The sequence below is a fragment of the Bradysia coprophila genome, unplaced genomic scaffold (genome assembly GCF_014529535.1).
Source record: "Bradysia coprophila strain Holo2 unplaced genomic scaffold, BU_Bcop_v1 contig_407, whole genome shotgun sequence".
In the NCBI taxonomy this organism is placed as follows: domain Eukaryota; kingdom Metazoa; phylum Arthropoda; class Insecta; order Diptera; family Sciaridae; genus Bradysia; species Bradysia coprophila.
The window spans coordinates 1-15,147 of NW_023503661.1; the positions used below are offsets into that span (position 1 = coordinate 1).

The window sequence follows — 15,147 nt, forward strand, 5'->3', positions numbered from 1 at the left end:
GCGCACATTTGTCTCCATAGGAGTCTCTGGCAGTTCCTGATGGCTCTGTTATATTTCTTTTGTGCTAGTCGTCTGCTTGCTAAATTCTCTGGTCTACCGTCCTTTGCTCGATTGAAGGCGGTTCTTAGTTCCTTTCTTAATTTTTTGATATCTGGTGTAAAGAATTCTGCTGCTCTACCTGAATGTATGGTTTTTTCAGGGAAGGCTACTTTGAAGCTATGAGTCAGAGCGTTGTTTAAGGCGCTTCTGCTGCTGAATTGATTGATGAGACTTTTGGGGTTATTTGTTCTAGTTCTTTGTTGAACTTTTCCCAGTCTGTTGCCTTAGGGTTCTAATTTTGGACTTTTCAATGAAGTCTGTATTGATATGGAAGGTAATACAACGGTGGTCTGATGTGAGAATTTTATTTGTAACTTTCCAGTTCTTGAACATGTGCGCTGTATGTATTGAAGACAGGGTAATGTCTAGGACCTTTTTCCTGTTTATTGTTACAAAAGTGGGCTCTCTGCCCCGGTTGAGAGTGATTAGATTAGATGCTAATAGAAAGTCTAGAAGGGCGTCACCTTGTTGGTTGCAGTCCGTGCTACCCCAAACCGTGTGATGGGAGTTGGCGTCGCAGCCACATAGTAGCGTAGGTTGCATGATTTCGAGTAATTTACTAGTTCGATAAATTCATTGTTGGGAGGCAGGTTGCGATCGCTAACGATTTTTATTAGCGACGCTAACGCTAACGCTAATTTCGAAAAATGTTAGCGTCGCTAAACTTATTCGCTAACCGAAAAAAAAGTTAGCGCGCTAGTAGCGGCCGCTAATAGCGATCGCTAATGTTTCGCTATAAGATCTCATGATAAGACGATTTTTTAAATTTTTTAACATTTTTGATCATGCTGAACATGATGAAATCTCAATAATTTTTTAATTATTGTTTTTGATGAACTTTGATTGAACATTGTTCAATCATTTTTTGAGGAAAATTTATTAGATTTTATGATTACGAATCTGCAAAGCTCTCATTTCTTAATTGACAGCGATCGGTTCTCTGAACGAATTTCGAAAAATTGGGAAGCCTTTCAGGAGCGGCACTACTGCGTATAACTGTATTGTATTTTATGGATAAATGACCAATTTCAGGATGACTTTTCAATAAACGGTCATCTGACATGCAGAAGGTCATCTGTGATCGGTTCGCTTTTGATCACTTTCGTTTCACTTTTCACATTTTATTCAATTAAAGTGAACGAAAGTAATCAAAACCGAACCGATTACAGCTGTCAGCTGTCAATTCATCCCTCCAGACCATCTAGTCGTTTTTTCAACTTAAAGGGTCTATTCTAATAATTCAATGTTAAATTGTTCAATTCCTAGAAAGTTCTATTTTTCATTAGCGAAGTGATTAGCGATCAGCGGAAAATTTTTCGCTAATGACATTCTAACGAGCGCTAACGCTAGTAGCGACAAATTTTGAAAATTACGCTAATAGCGTCGCTAATGACTAGCGACGCTAGTGCAACCTTGGTTGGGAGGCAGGTTGTTAGCGTCATACGGGATGTAGATTGATGCGACAATCATTTTTGCTTCCTTTCCTTGAACTTTGTATTTCAGTATTGCCGCGGTGAGATCACCTCTACAGAATTGTCTTAGTGGCAGAATGTCAAATGTTTTTTGATGATAGAATACAAGTTCTAATCTTCTCAGGGCCTATGTGGCTGATTATGTTAAACCTTCGAAGGTCTAATTTGCTTATGGAGTTTTTCCTAATGTAAGGTTCTTGAACTAGTATAATGAAAAGAATTGGACTCTAAGGAGGTTTTGTTGAGTTCCAGTGATGCGGCGACGCAGTGTTGAATGTTAATTTGTGCGAATGCTAATTTGCTGTTTGACATCTAACTGAGTCTATTTCCAGGATTGTAAATGTTGCCGGGCACTGTCCTGATATTGGCTGTGACTTGTCTTGGTATTAAAATACTGATGAGGGTGGGCGCCTGTGGATGCCTCAGTACTGAGAGAGTTAAAACAATATTCATTTTAGTATGCACCGATTTATTGAACGAGAGAAAAAAAATCAATTTTTGAATATCAGAAGGTAAATGGTTGCAGTAGATTAGCGTAATTGTACATATTGCGTAGATCATGTTCACTGTTCGAATGGTTTATTGGTGACGGACATTTTGATGGTTCCTAAACCAACATGTGGACGGAACCCTATGTTCTTGAGCGCTTGAGCAGAATCTTCGTCAACACACCGATGTACCAGGTTTGCTTTCCTTTATCAACTTTCGTACGGAAACCGTACTTCCAAAACTTCGTGTCGATTGTTGCGTTTTGTGCGTTGATGATGGAGAAGAGAGCTGGTGGAAGAAATGTTGGGTGTGGCATCTGGAATGATGCTTTGAACAAAGTGGGTGGTGGGCCCACAACTGACACCAGTGCCTATATTCGCGAAAATATTTTCTCAAATTTTCACGATTTTCGCAAATTTTCTCAAATTTTCACAAAAACTTTTGGGAAAATTCACGAAAATTTGAGAAAATCGTGAAAATTTGAGAAAATTCGTGAAAATATTTTCGCGAATATAGGCACTGACTGACACTGATAGTTGGGGCATTATCCCAAAGACCCTGGAGCTCTGGTACCGTCTTTTCTACCCAATTCTTGGTGAATTCAACTGTTCGATGTCATCATTAGCGAAGAGCGCTGTGCTCAATTTTTCTTGTAGGATGTCGCTTGGTCGGTTGTCATATCCGGTACGCCCTCGGCTGATTGAATGTCGATTACGTGGCCAACCGCTGGTGGCTTTAACCACATCTGCCATTGTTGGGTTTGGCGAATAGAACGGTACGTAGTTTCTTAGCAGGGTTTCGATTGTCCGCCAACGAGTTATTGTTGCTTCTTCCTCTTTTCGCTTTATCGTTGTCTCGGTTATCCACAAGTGTACTGTTTGACATCGAATCTTTGTTGTTGCCAGTGGATGACGCGTGAATTAATCCCACATCCAAATTCGATAGGTTGCTGGATATATTGTTGATTTTGTTTTCCAGGTCGCTCGGCGGTTTTGGAGAAGCTGATTCGTCCGGGTATAGAAGCTCTTGTTCGCGTTGCTCGTCGATTTCGATAGGAACGGGCGGTGGCATGACCCTTGTTTCCTGTTGGTACAGAGTCACGCAATCATACAGAACGTATTGTTGAAGCGTACATACTAAGCATTGACTACTTGATATTATTTAGCGCGTCTCTATACATCACATTGCAATGTGTATATAGTGCAGGTTGCTTGATCGTTCAAATCAATGAAAGTGTAAACCAGGTATGGTCTATTGTCCGCCCGGAGGACATAAAATTTGATTTTCGTACTTAAACGCACTCATTTTCATATTATTTTGACATAAAATGTGAGTGCGTTTAAGAAGAATTCGCCGATCGACCATACCTGTTCTAAACTTTCATTGGTTCAAATGAATTCAAGTTTGCATGTGAATGTTTGGTAGAAATTTTGGTAATATTTTGCATTGGAAAGGTGATTATGGCCCGAAATTGCGAGAAACGTTGTAATCTACCACGGTAGGTATGCCGGTATTTTTCCGCACACGACGTCTTGTCGACATCTAGTGCGAAAAAATACCTTCATACCTACCTTGGTAGATAAATGAGGTTCCGACGGGTCGACTGAGCCTGCTTCCGGTTCTGCCTTTTCAGTCATTTCACCGTAATGCTGTGACTGAGCTGTAATGTTATTGACGAACTACCGAGATGATATGTACGAATATTTTTGTGATTTGAGCCAGTAGGTTTTGTCTACCGTTGGCTTTTGTATAATTAAATTAAATTAAATTAAATTAAATAACTATTAAAATTGTTGTAGACTGCATTCACTACCATTACATATCTTAATAGCTGCAGTTGCAGATTTTTTTTATTACTGTAGCGACAAATCAATACGGCCTGAACAAAAATGGAAACTTATCGATGTCATCGAGAGCAAGCTTGTGCCATATGCTGCATTACGGAACAAAATCATCGAGCCTTCCGTCGAATACGAGAAACTACGTCGACGCGTCCAGAGCAACACACAAGAGATGTGGAACTATGTGAATAGCGAAATGATCGAATTGAAAAAAATTGGTAACCCTGGGAGTGCAAATTTTTCGGTGCAGATTGATGCAATTATAAATGCGGCAGCTGAACAAAAGAACTCATTGCTGCATGACTTGGACCAATTGGCCGAAGTGGATGGCTATGAAGCCTGGAGATTGAAAGAAGCCGCAGAATTGAGTGATTTGATGCAGAGGCGATTACATCATCTACAAAATCCAGAAGACTGTGGCAAAGCACAAAAGCTAATGTGTCCTTTGGAAGTGGTTAGTAGAATGAAACTTTAAAATTTTTCGTGGCGGCTTTTATTTAAAAAATAATTTGTGGCTGCGAACTCCATCACGTCGTATACTGCCTAATAATGGCCTACGCGACCGAACGAACTCTGATATTAAATTCCAAAGGTTGGAGATATCACGAAAGCTGGCTGGGAGGATATTTTTTGAACCGATATCCGATACATGTCTCACATCTGAGGGAGCATCATACGGCACCATGGTCTAACGACATACAAAATACTCAAGTGGTCGATATTCCAATGATGGGTTATCTGAATCCACAAACACCTTTCCTTCCACAGGTGATACCAGAAGATCTTGCACCACGTTTAACGCGTTTGCACGGCGATCCATTTGCATGGTGGGTGGGACAGTTTCTAAAGTATTTGCTTCGGATGCAGCCGCAAACTCACAATATGGTGGACGGTCACCGTCAAAAATTGGGTTTTACGAAACCAATCGTTGGAGTACACGTTCGTCGAACGGATAAACTTACGCAAGTGAAATCGCACAACGTTGAAGAGTATATGATTTGGGTGGAAGACTACTTCAACAGGTTGGAAATTGTCTCAACCGGTGGTTAAGAGACGTGTTTTTCTGGCCACAGACGATCCGAAAGTTATTGAAGACGCTCGCAAGAAATATCCAAAGTATGACATTATCGGCGATCCTGATGTGGCTCGCACAGCGGCTATTTCGACTAGATACTCCAACTCGTCATTGAATGGCATTATCTCAGGACGCTCACTTATTGTCAATGTGTGATTACGTAGTCTGTACATTCAGTTCACAGATTTGTCGTATGGGTAAGGGCAGATTTTTAATTTTCATCCCAATTTATGGCTTGTTAAAAGTGGCACTCTCTATTCAGCTTACGAATTTATGCAAACGATGTATCCGGACGCTTCAAATCGATTCAAATCGGTGGACACAATTTACTTTTTCTATGGCGAAAAGGTTCATAGTCGAGAAGCGGTTATTTCGCATCGAGCTAAAAACACAATCGAACTTTCCATGAACGTAAGCGATACGCTGAGAATATTCCATAATCTTGGCAACGGATTTTCTCAGGGAAAATCTCTACAGACAAATCAGACCGGCATATTTCCGTCATTTAAAGTTGTCAATAAGGTTGAAACGGCTGACTTTCCAAAATATATGAATATCAACTAGAAACAACTGATGTTGTGTGTTTGTGTTTTTAAAAGAATTACTAGATTGTTTACTCATCGTATAGAGATGAAGAAAAATTTCGTGTCGTTCTCCTGTCACCGAACACCTCATATCTATATTTTACAGTGTTTTCCTGACTCCTAAAAGGCGCCTATAAAAGACGAGACGCATCTTCCCACATTGGTTACAGTTTACAGTTGGTTTTTTAGTTCTGAACACATTTGACAGTTTTTTATTGTTATAAGAGTCATCGATGCTCCCAGTAGTCAAGTTAGTGTTTTCAGTTTGTATGATATTTTAACGTAAAATTTGAAACACCTTAGCGAATTCAAACTTTGCGCCAAAATATCATAGACTGTGAATCACCTAATTGACTGGGAACATCGATGACCGTGCTGATCCAATCATTCAAGCACGGTTGCTATACTCTGCGGGCTCATAGTCGTCACATGCACAAGAAGTAAGGTTGTGTGAGTGGCAAAAAGCATGTGGCAACACCACAGCCACAAATATACGTAGAAACTTCAAATAATGAAAAAGCATTGCTGGAATTTTTTAGATTTAGATTGGATTTGCTCCATCTATTCTAAATAAAAGCTGCAACCAATTTTCACGAGTTGGTAATTTGTTCAACACTTTTGCCCAACTGATTGAAGCGAGCATAAATTATTCTTAACTTATATGAAGGTTCCAAATTCGTTCCTCAACTTGTTCATTCATGCTTCAATGAAAACTTAAAATGATTCAGTACATCTCGTCCAACAGAAGGACTCATATGTCAATCCCCATTCCCCATTAGAGACTAATAAAGATTTTCATTGATGGTTTTTATTTTAACAGAAATTTAAGTAAAAGTAAGTAAAGTCAACTTCAATATTTTATGAGCTGATCTAATAATTAATCAGGTTGTCGGATTAGCTCAATAAAGACAAATTTTTTACTTATTTTGCCAATATATTTCGTCTTCCAATTGAAGACATCATCAGGGCTATATATCTCTTACATTCACATTAACATTGAAAAAATATAGCCCACAACAGAAGCTCTGTTTACGTTCTGCCTTACAAAAACATACACTTCGTCAAAAATCAATCAGAAAAATAATTTCAAAAACTTCTATCACTACTGCAATCTATTTGAATACAGAAAGAACAACAAATATATTGGCAAAATAAGTAAAAAATTTGTCTTTATTGAGCTGATCCGACAACCTGATTAATAAGTAAGGTCAATTTGAGCCATTTTACCTGTAATAATGTGATAAAAATCTCTGATAGAGACCACTATTAAACTCGAGACCAAGACAAATATCAAAGCATTGATCATATAAAACTTAACTCAACATAAAGCTATTACTTATTCATGGATTTTAGTCAGAGGCGCCGACTTTCGTTTGAGTTGTTGGGTGCACAAATTTTTAGACCCGTACGAAGTACTGGGGTCTTATAGGTTTACGCATACGTTTGTAACACGTCGAATTGGACTCCCTGAGTAAGGGGAAACCTATTGTGGTTGTCTAGAGATGCCAAATCCGGGAAAAAAAAAAATGTCCGTCTGTCCGTCTGTCTGTCTGCACGATAACTTGAGTAAAACGCATCCGATTTTGAAAATTCTTTTTGTTCCCGTTTGGTAATGTCAAAAGACAGGCTAAGTTCGAAGATGAGTGATTTTGGATCGACCCCTCCCGAGCTGTGGCCCAATAAGTGCTTTACGGTTTTTCGAAGATATCTCCGGACATTTAAACGTTAAACTTGTAAGTGATACGTCAAATAAAAGGTATTTACAATACCGATCGACAAAAAAAAAGTTTATGGAAAATCGGATGACCGACTCGTGAGTTAGACCCCTTGGTGTGGAACAGGCACAGGGCGGCAAGCAGTTTTTTGCTTGTAGGTCGGCCACATTTGAACATATTTCGTCTGTTTTAGCTTTATTAGATAGGTATTGACCGTACCAATCAGGGAAAAAAAATTTATGAAATTATGTTCTCCGGAGCGTGAGCTAGGTCTCTTGGAGTGAGCTCTTATCTGGCTACTCGGAAGTACAGTGAACGTGGTGTATTTTGACAATATCTCGAGTAAATTTTGACCGAATTTCATAAATTTTTTTTTGTTTGAAAGGTATTAACGAATGTAAAGCGTCGGTACTATTTCCGGTCTCCTAACAAAATGGCTTCCGGCGGCCATATTGGATTTTATTAAAATTGAAATATCTTGGGAAAAATGGTACTTAGAGAGTTTCTGTTAACATGGAAATAATTTGTTATGTGTGTGGGGTTTCAGGGATTCCATATACGGACATCTATATATACCTATATACAGCTATATTGAGCTATATACAGGCATATATAGCTATATAATAGCATATATTTATCTGTGAAATGTTTATTTATAGTGAAATATAGTTAAATATAGCGGTATATAGCTGTTTAAATAGGAATTTATGAAATTTGTCTTCGTACGGGGCTGTCTATATTGCCTCCGGCAATTTAGTTGTATATGATAACAAGGCAAAGAGTGGATAATGTAAGTGATTTTAAAGGGAGAATAGTTTTTCAGCAGAGAAGAAAATGAAGTAAGAGAAATGAAGAGTTTCACATTAAAGGCTTTTGATACGAATAGGTGTTTCGTACGGGTCGGCGTTAGCTATGTTTTTCTTCAATTTCAAGAGTTGTGCCCAAAACGATGAATCTTTTAGTTTTTCCCATTTTTTTAACAACTTGGAGTCTCGACTAATCAAATTCAATAAAACGAAAACCTTTCGAAATGGTTCTATGTGCAACTTAATTTGCAAGACCTTCAAATAACACCAATTTCAAACGAATTTACGGTAAAGAAGACTGGACTAAAGCTAACAGCCCACCGTAACGACTTGTCTTTTAGTTTTAAGGATTCTGACTTTGCTTTCTTTAAGTGAGGCATTATGGAAAATAGTTGTGGCTGATAAATGATGTGCACGTACTAAAACTGTGTCACGCGAGCGGCAATTTTGAAATTTGAAGCCTTACCTAGATGAATATTTCTTCACATTCGCAGTTCAATGAAATTTCGATTTTTCATTTTTTTCTCGTGTGATAATAGCACTGCCTCGCAGGACAGTTGACGCTTGTGGGTATTTTGTATTTCAACCCGAAGAATCCCACACTTCGAAACAAAAATTTCACTGCAAGATAGTGCGGTAATAGAATAATTTTTGGCTCGTATAGAGTAGCTCCAATCTACGCAGTCAGTTCGTAAATATCAATAGGAAATGAAAGTAAAATGCGTTATGTTTTCAAATATTGAGGTGAAAACATTTGCATGGATACATTTCTTAGTGCAATTATTTAATTTATTTTTAGCTCCAGAAGATTTAAATCGAAATGTACTTGAAGGAGTCTGTTGTCAGGTGCTTCGCACCCAACAAATTCGTCTGTCGGGTGCTCACGCACCCATTGCCACCTAGAAGTCGGCGCCCCTGATTTTAGTAGTTCCATTAATTACACTTCAATTTCTTCACATAAATGAACCTATTCTCCGAAAAAATTGTACAACCAATGCATGGACTTTGTATATTGACAATTTTCGTTCAAACTTTTATTGAAAATAAAATTTGAAATTAATTTACGGTAAAGTATCGCGGTTCGACATGTCAAAAACGGTTCGTTTTCCCACACTTCGTGTTGAGCATTTTTTGATGTGAAAAAGTGAATCAGAACCAAATAATTTAGCGCAAAATACAATTTTTCTAATTAATTTAAAAGTTTTTCGAAGTGAATCAGTAAAATCCATAGAAGTAGACTACCAATCTCTTCTTAACACAAGGTTAACGTCGTCTGCTTCAACGCTATGCATGTATGTACGATCACTTGCATCGAAATGAAAAGGAGTGGATCCTGTGTAGATCAATCGTTGCGTCCTTTAACAGGACGTTTGGAATCAATGAAAATATCCCCACCTGAAATGCCTATAAATAAGGAGCTAAATTCAGAGATAAACAAAACAACAAACAGAGCTTTTGCTCTTCCCTATCCACTCATGGTTCACGTTGAGTGAATTTAACGAAGATAACAGAGCTGTTTCGACCTCGGGACTCAGTGGCGGCCTGAGGCTAGCGTGATCTAGCCATCATCAGTTGTTTCCACTGATCCCTTCCCAAGACAGCAGCAAAACTTTTTAATCCTCTAACAATTTGACAAAACGTCGAAGCCGGAATTCGATTAAAACCTTATTAATTAACTGAAATTAACATTAAAATCAACATAATTAGGCTAGTTTCATAAAAAATTAATTGTACATGTGATCTAAAACGATTTCCGCGTACATAATCTTCCATGAAACGGAAACAATCGAATTCAATCTCAGATTTCGGAGTTTGTGTATATGAAATCGCTATTTCCTCCGCTCCATACAATTTTGACATTAGATATAGAGTATACTTTCATTGTATAACTTCTTCATGCACACAACTTACGGCTGAGGTAGCATGTCTCTTCACGGACTCTACGACAATAAACGATTCTTGGAAAGGATTGCATCCGTTAGATTCGCGTTCAAAAAACAATTATTGTTTAAGAGTTACTGGATAACTGGTTGATTGCAACTTTGTATGATCCAATGTAACACTGGTAGTCTTGCATACAGTGCGTTTGGTTCACACATTACAATTTTAAGATGAGAAATTTTACATAAATAGATTCTGATTCATCCAATATACTTTCTAAATTTTCCATTTTTTTAGATCTTTGTGAAGAAGAAACTGTGATGGCGAAATCGATTTGGATAGGTGTAAGTTTTTTTTCTTATCGATTAAGATTTAATTGGGGGCATTTTATGTCTACGACGCATTTTCTTTCACGTTGCCATTTTTATCATCATCATCATCATTTATACTTGTGATAGATTAGTAATACACAGCGGGATTATTTAAATTCCGGAACGTCGAGGCATTTTTTTTCTTTCTTAGCTGCTTATTCCAACATTTTTTTTGTTCACAGGTCTTTACCAATTTCAAATAAAAATCAACGGTGTTTTTAATACAAAATATCTCTTTACGTTCGTTCTTAAGAGAATATGTTAATGAAAGACGAATTAATTAACAAAGTTGATTGCAAAAGGTCTATTCCACCGGAAATCACCAAGTAAGTAACAGCAGTAGATTAAAAAACGTTTTTTCATCGTTAAACTGTGTGTTGCAATAAAATTTATTATTATTTTTTTACATCAGCCAGACAAACGATTTTTAATGCAAAAAAAACCGTATACGAAATCACAAAAAACGAGCCGTCAGAACAGTCGGAGCGTTTGTTGCGACTGAGCCCCGTACGAACACGTACATCTATTGCGCACGTGACCCTAGTTCGTCCGTAGCCCTACTCTTCCCGTAAACGTCGGTAAAGTAAAATTCTTATGAAATTTGTACGTCTTAAAAATTGCGCATAGCGCAATTACGAAGCCCCGTACGATGTTCCTTTCAAACGTAACACAAATTTCAAATTGACCTACAATTTCCTCAGTCCTATATTAACCTATATTTACCTATAAACAAACAATTTACTGATAAATATGCTAGTATATAGCTCAAAATAACTATCTATACCGTTATATACCTCAATATAGCTGTATATATTTATACATAGATATCCATATTTGGGATCCTTGAAACATCACACACACATAACCAATCACTTACCACTGATCAATAACTTTGTAAGTATCATTTTCACCGATTTATATTGTTTTTACAAAAATCCAAAATGGCGGCCGACGGCCATTTTGTTAGGAGGTGGAAAGTAGTACGGCTGCTTTATATTCGTTAGTACCTTTCAAACAAAAAAAATTCATGAAATTTGGTCAAATTTTACTCGAGATATTAACAAAAAACACTACCTTCACTCTACGGCCGAGTAGCCTCATATAAGCTCACTCCAAGAGACCTAGCTCACGCTCCGGTGAACCGAATTTCATGAACTTTTTTTTCCTTGATTGGTACGGTCAATACCTATCTAATAGAGCAAAATCTATCTAAATCCGTTCAAATTTGGCCAACGTTCAAGCAAAAACGGGTTGCCGCCCTGTACCAAGTTCACACCAAGGTGTCTAACTCACGAATCGGTCATCCAATTTTTATAAACGTTTTTTTGTCGATCGGTATTGTAAATACCTTTCATTTGACGTATCACTTACAAGTGTAGTGCTTAAATGTCTGGAGATATCGGCGAAAAACAGTTAGGCACTTATTGGGCCCCAGCTCCGGAAGGGTTGACCCAAAATCGCCCATCTTCGAACTTAGCCTCACTATTTTGACTATCTTTCAGGGAATTTTTTTTTTTTGAAAACGGATTTGATTTACTCAAGATATCGACGTGACAGACAGACGGACAGACGGCCCAAATTTTTATTGCGGATTCGTCATCTATGAACATAAGCAAACACTTTGCCCTTACCGTCTGCTTCGAATTCCATCAATTACACACGGCATCGTAATCCTATAAGCCCCTTCGTACTTCGTACGGGGCTAAAAAATGATTTGTTGTTGTCACATAAACACACTTCAGCCAAAGTAGTCGCAAAACTTTGAAAACTACTTTTGCCTCTACTTCGGCCAAAGTGGTTGCAAAAGTTTGAGAACTGCTTTTACCTCTACATCAGCCAAAGTAGTTGCAAAACAATTTTTTTGCCACTACTTTGGCAACTACTTCAGCTTTTTAGCCCATATCTTGAAGTAGTGGCAAAATGATTGGCAAAACGTATCTAGCCTACAATCTAGCATTGACTGCAGTGTTGCCAGACTAAGTTTTTTTTTGCAACTACTTTTACAACTACTTCAGTGGGGTAGTTGCGTTGACCCTTTTTTTAGTGAAAGACGGTTGATCATGAAACTCTCACGAAAGTATACAAGAAAAATTGAACTGGAGTACTGAAGTTACATAAAGCCAAAACACCAGTAGTATGTACAACGTACGTCTTTAACGGGAAAAGAAAGCCAGTACATCGTGAAACAACAGCCAGTAACTCGTCGTCGTGAGTTGATCAATAATATGCACAACGCCGAAGTGGTTCAAGAAATTTGTTGGTACCACCGAACTTATGGCAAAATATAAATTTGTGTCTCCTCCGTTCTCTTGGAAAATGCGAAGCATCCGGAACGACTGCCTTTTCAAAAACACCGACTATAGCGAAGGAAAAATTTGTTCAACCACGAACTGGATCGGAAATTTCGAAAACCATCAAGAAACCTACTGCATCGAAGGCATCTCCGATTGACGTTCCGCCAGCCTCACCTGTAAAAACTTAATGAATTGGGCAGCTGAAATTGATCAAAAACTAGAAAATAAGCTCTTGGATGAAGATATGATTGGCCTCACCGCTGCGGAAGTATGTGGTGACATCGTCACAGCTTGCAATTGAACTAAATATCATCAACTTGTCTTGAACATCGCCTATAAATATCACGTTTTATGTATGGAATAAATCATTCATCACCAGCCACAGCTGGACACGCAACTAGTTGTGGTTTATGTATGTTATTGAGCTATATACAGGCTCAGAAGCCTGTAGGCATAAATTAAGATCGTCTTTTATTTCGCTGTGCAGAATTACCAAATCTTAACAGAACGGGGCTAAGTCGCAGCAAACGCTCCGACTGTTCTGATGCCTCATGCTGATTCGTCATCTATGAACATAGACAAATGCTTTGCACTAACCGTGTGCTTCCAATTCAACATGTAACAAACGGCATATTAATCTTATAAGCCCCAGTACTTCGTACGAGGCTAAAAATAATCTTCCTTCACTGGGGATTACTGCCGTTGTCGAATACACGCAGCCTGTGCGGTGCTAGTAGAAAGTCGATTTTTGTTTGTTGAACGGAATCTTTTATTATTTGATATGTGAGAATAGAATTCTCATCGCTTATGATGATCACTTTTACAACAATATAAATTGACCAAAAATTTGTTGAAAATACGGAAATTCTTTTCTTAAGAAACCTGGTTGCCGATCTTAAAAATAAATGGATTGTCCGGGTTGAGAAGATCCTGAATATTGAATTTAAGTTCAATAGTTTAAGAATAGTGTGGAAATTTGATACCAGTTAATAGTTATACTTACAATGGGATGTGACGGGATGGCTCAGTGGTTACGTACTAGCCTTCCACCAAAATGATCCGGGTTCCGATTCCCGTGACAGACAAATTCCGCATGGAATTTTTCTAGCGATTATATCGCATTGGTAACGTCCTTAGTTCACTCAAGCTTCATAATTTGGGGTAGTTGCGGATGTGTTTGGTGGCTGCAACGATGTACACACTGAATGAATCGTATGACGTAACCCAAATACGATGAATTTGTGTACATATGTCTAGCCTACATTAAGGCGAGATATCAATTTCGCACCTAACTTTCCTCAGAGAGTAATTACATACTTCGAGGCGTGGTTCGGAAGTCACGTAAAGCCGGTGGTCCAGACTGAACTTGTAATTGGCTGTAAAAGGCTGTTAGAACGGTCTCAAAAACCAACCAACAAACAAACAATGACGAGTCCGTCACTTTCATCGGTTGGTGTTCCACTGCTGAGGAGGCGCTGAAACAGAATTCAACAGTTTTGCACATGCTACGTATAAATTGGCTGTCCGGATGATTTAACAAGGTGTCCGGCTTCATCCAGAAGTAATAGGGACGGGAGCGCTAAACTTTTTCGGAAAATGTTTTTAAGATGATTTGTCATCTCTGGACAATTACAATAGGTTTCTCAGTGAGTCAAACTTGACGTGTTACAAACGGAGACGTAAACGCATAAGCCCACAGCACTTTCTGATTGAGAGAGAACTTCCTTTTCTGGTTCAAGTTTTTACCCAAAATTCCCGAAATATCGGGGAACGAAGTCAGAAATTTGTTCCACCAATTCGTAGGGGTGTGTTCTACAACTCTGATCGGACAGGACGGCTATAGTGTTCAATGAGGAGAACCAACTTGACAACGTGAGTGGGTTCCTAGATCTTTATTCTAATGAGCTACAGCTTGGAACAGGATTGGAGGTGACAAAAAAATCTCGAACATCTCCTACTTGGTAGAATTATAAAATTGTTAGAGTTTTAACGTTGTTTTCGGCTTTCCTTCTGGAATTTTGGGATTATTGAGGTAACTCCATTCCCCCGAATGACCTACCATCTTCCAGTTCCAGAACTTCTGGTACTTCTATTGTAGGAACATTCAGATTTTCCCCCTCTGGACTTTTTGGTATTATTGATGTGGTAATAGGGATGGTTATAATTTGTCTTGAATAAATAAAATGTTTACGAGTTGACTGAAATGGCTTTGTTGTGTATGCTTGCATTAGGAGAGATAAGTGGACATACAGCTAATATCATTTTCTTTAAATATAGGATTTTTTCGACCGACACGAAGTACTTGAGTCTTATAGGTTTATTGTGGTTGTCCAGAGATCAGCGAGAAACATGTAACTCGAGTCAGTTATTGAACAGGTTATCGAACATAGGAACCACGCAAAATCGATCATAAAAATTCGGTTCAACGGCTACTCGCGCATACAGTGCAGGCAGGTGGCGTATTTTTAGCCCCGTACGAAGTACGAAGGGGCTTATAGGATTACGATGCCGTGTGTAATT

General features: G+C 38.4%; 1 pseudogene; it reads left to right on the forward strand.

Annotated features, from left to right (window-relative positions):
- Window positions 1-4,073: 4,073 nt before the first annotated feature.
- LOC119082253 lies at window positions 4,074-5,550 on the forward strand (annotated as a pseudogene).
- Window positions 5,551-15,147: the final 9,597 nt, after the last annotated feature.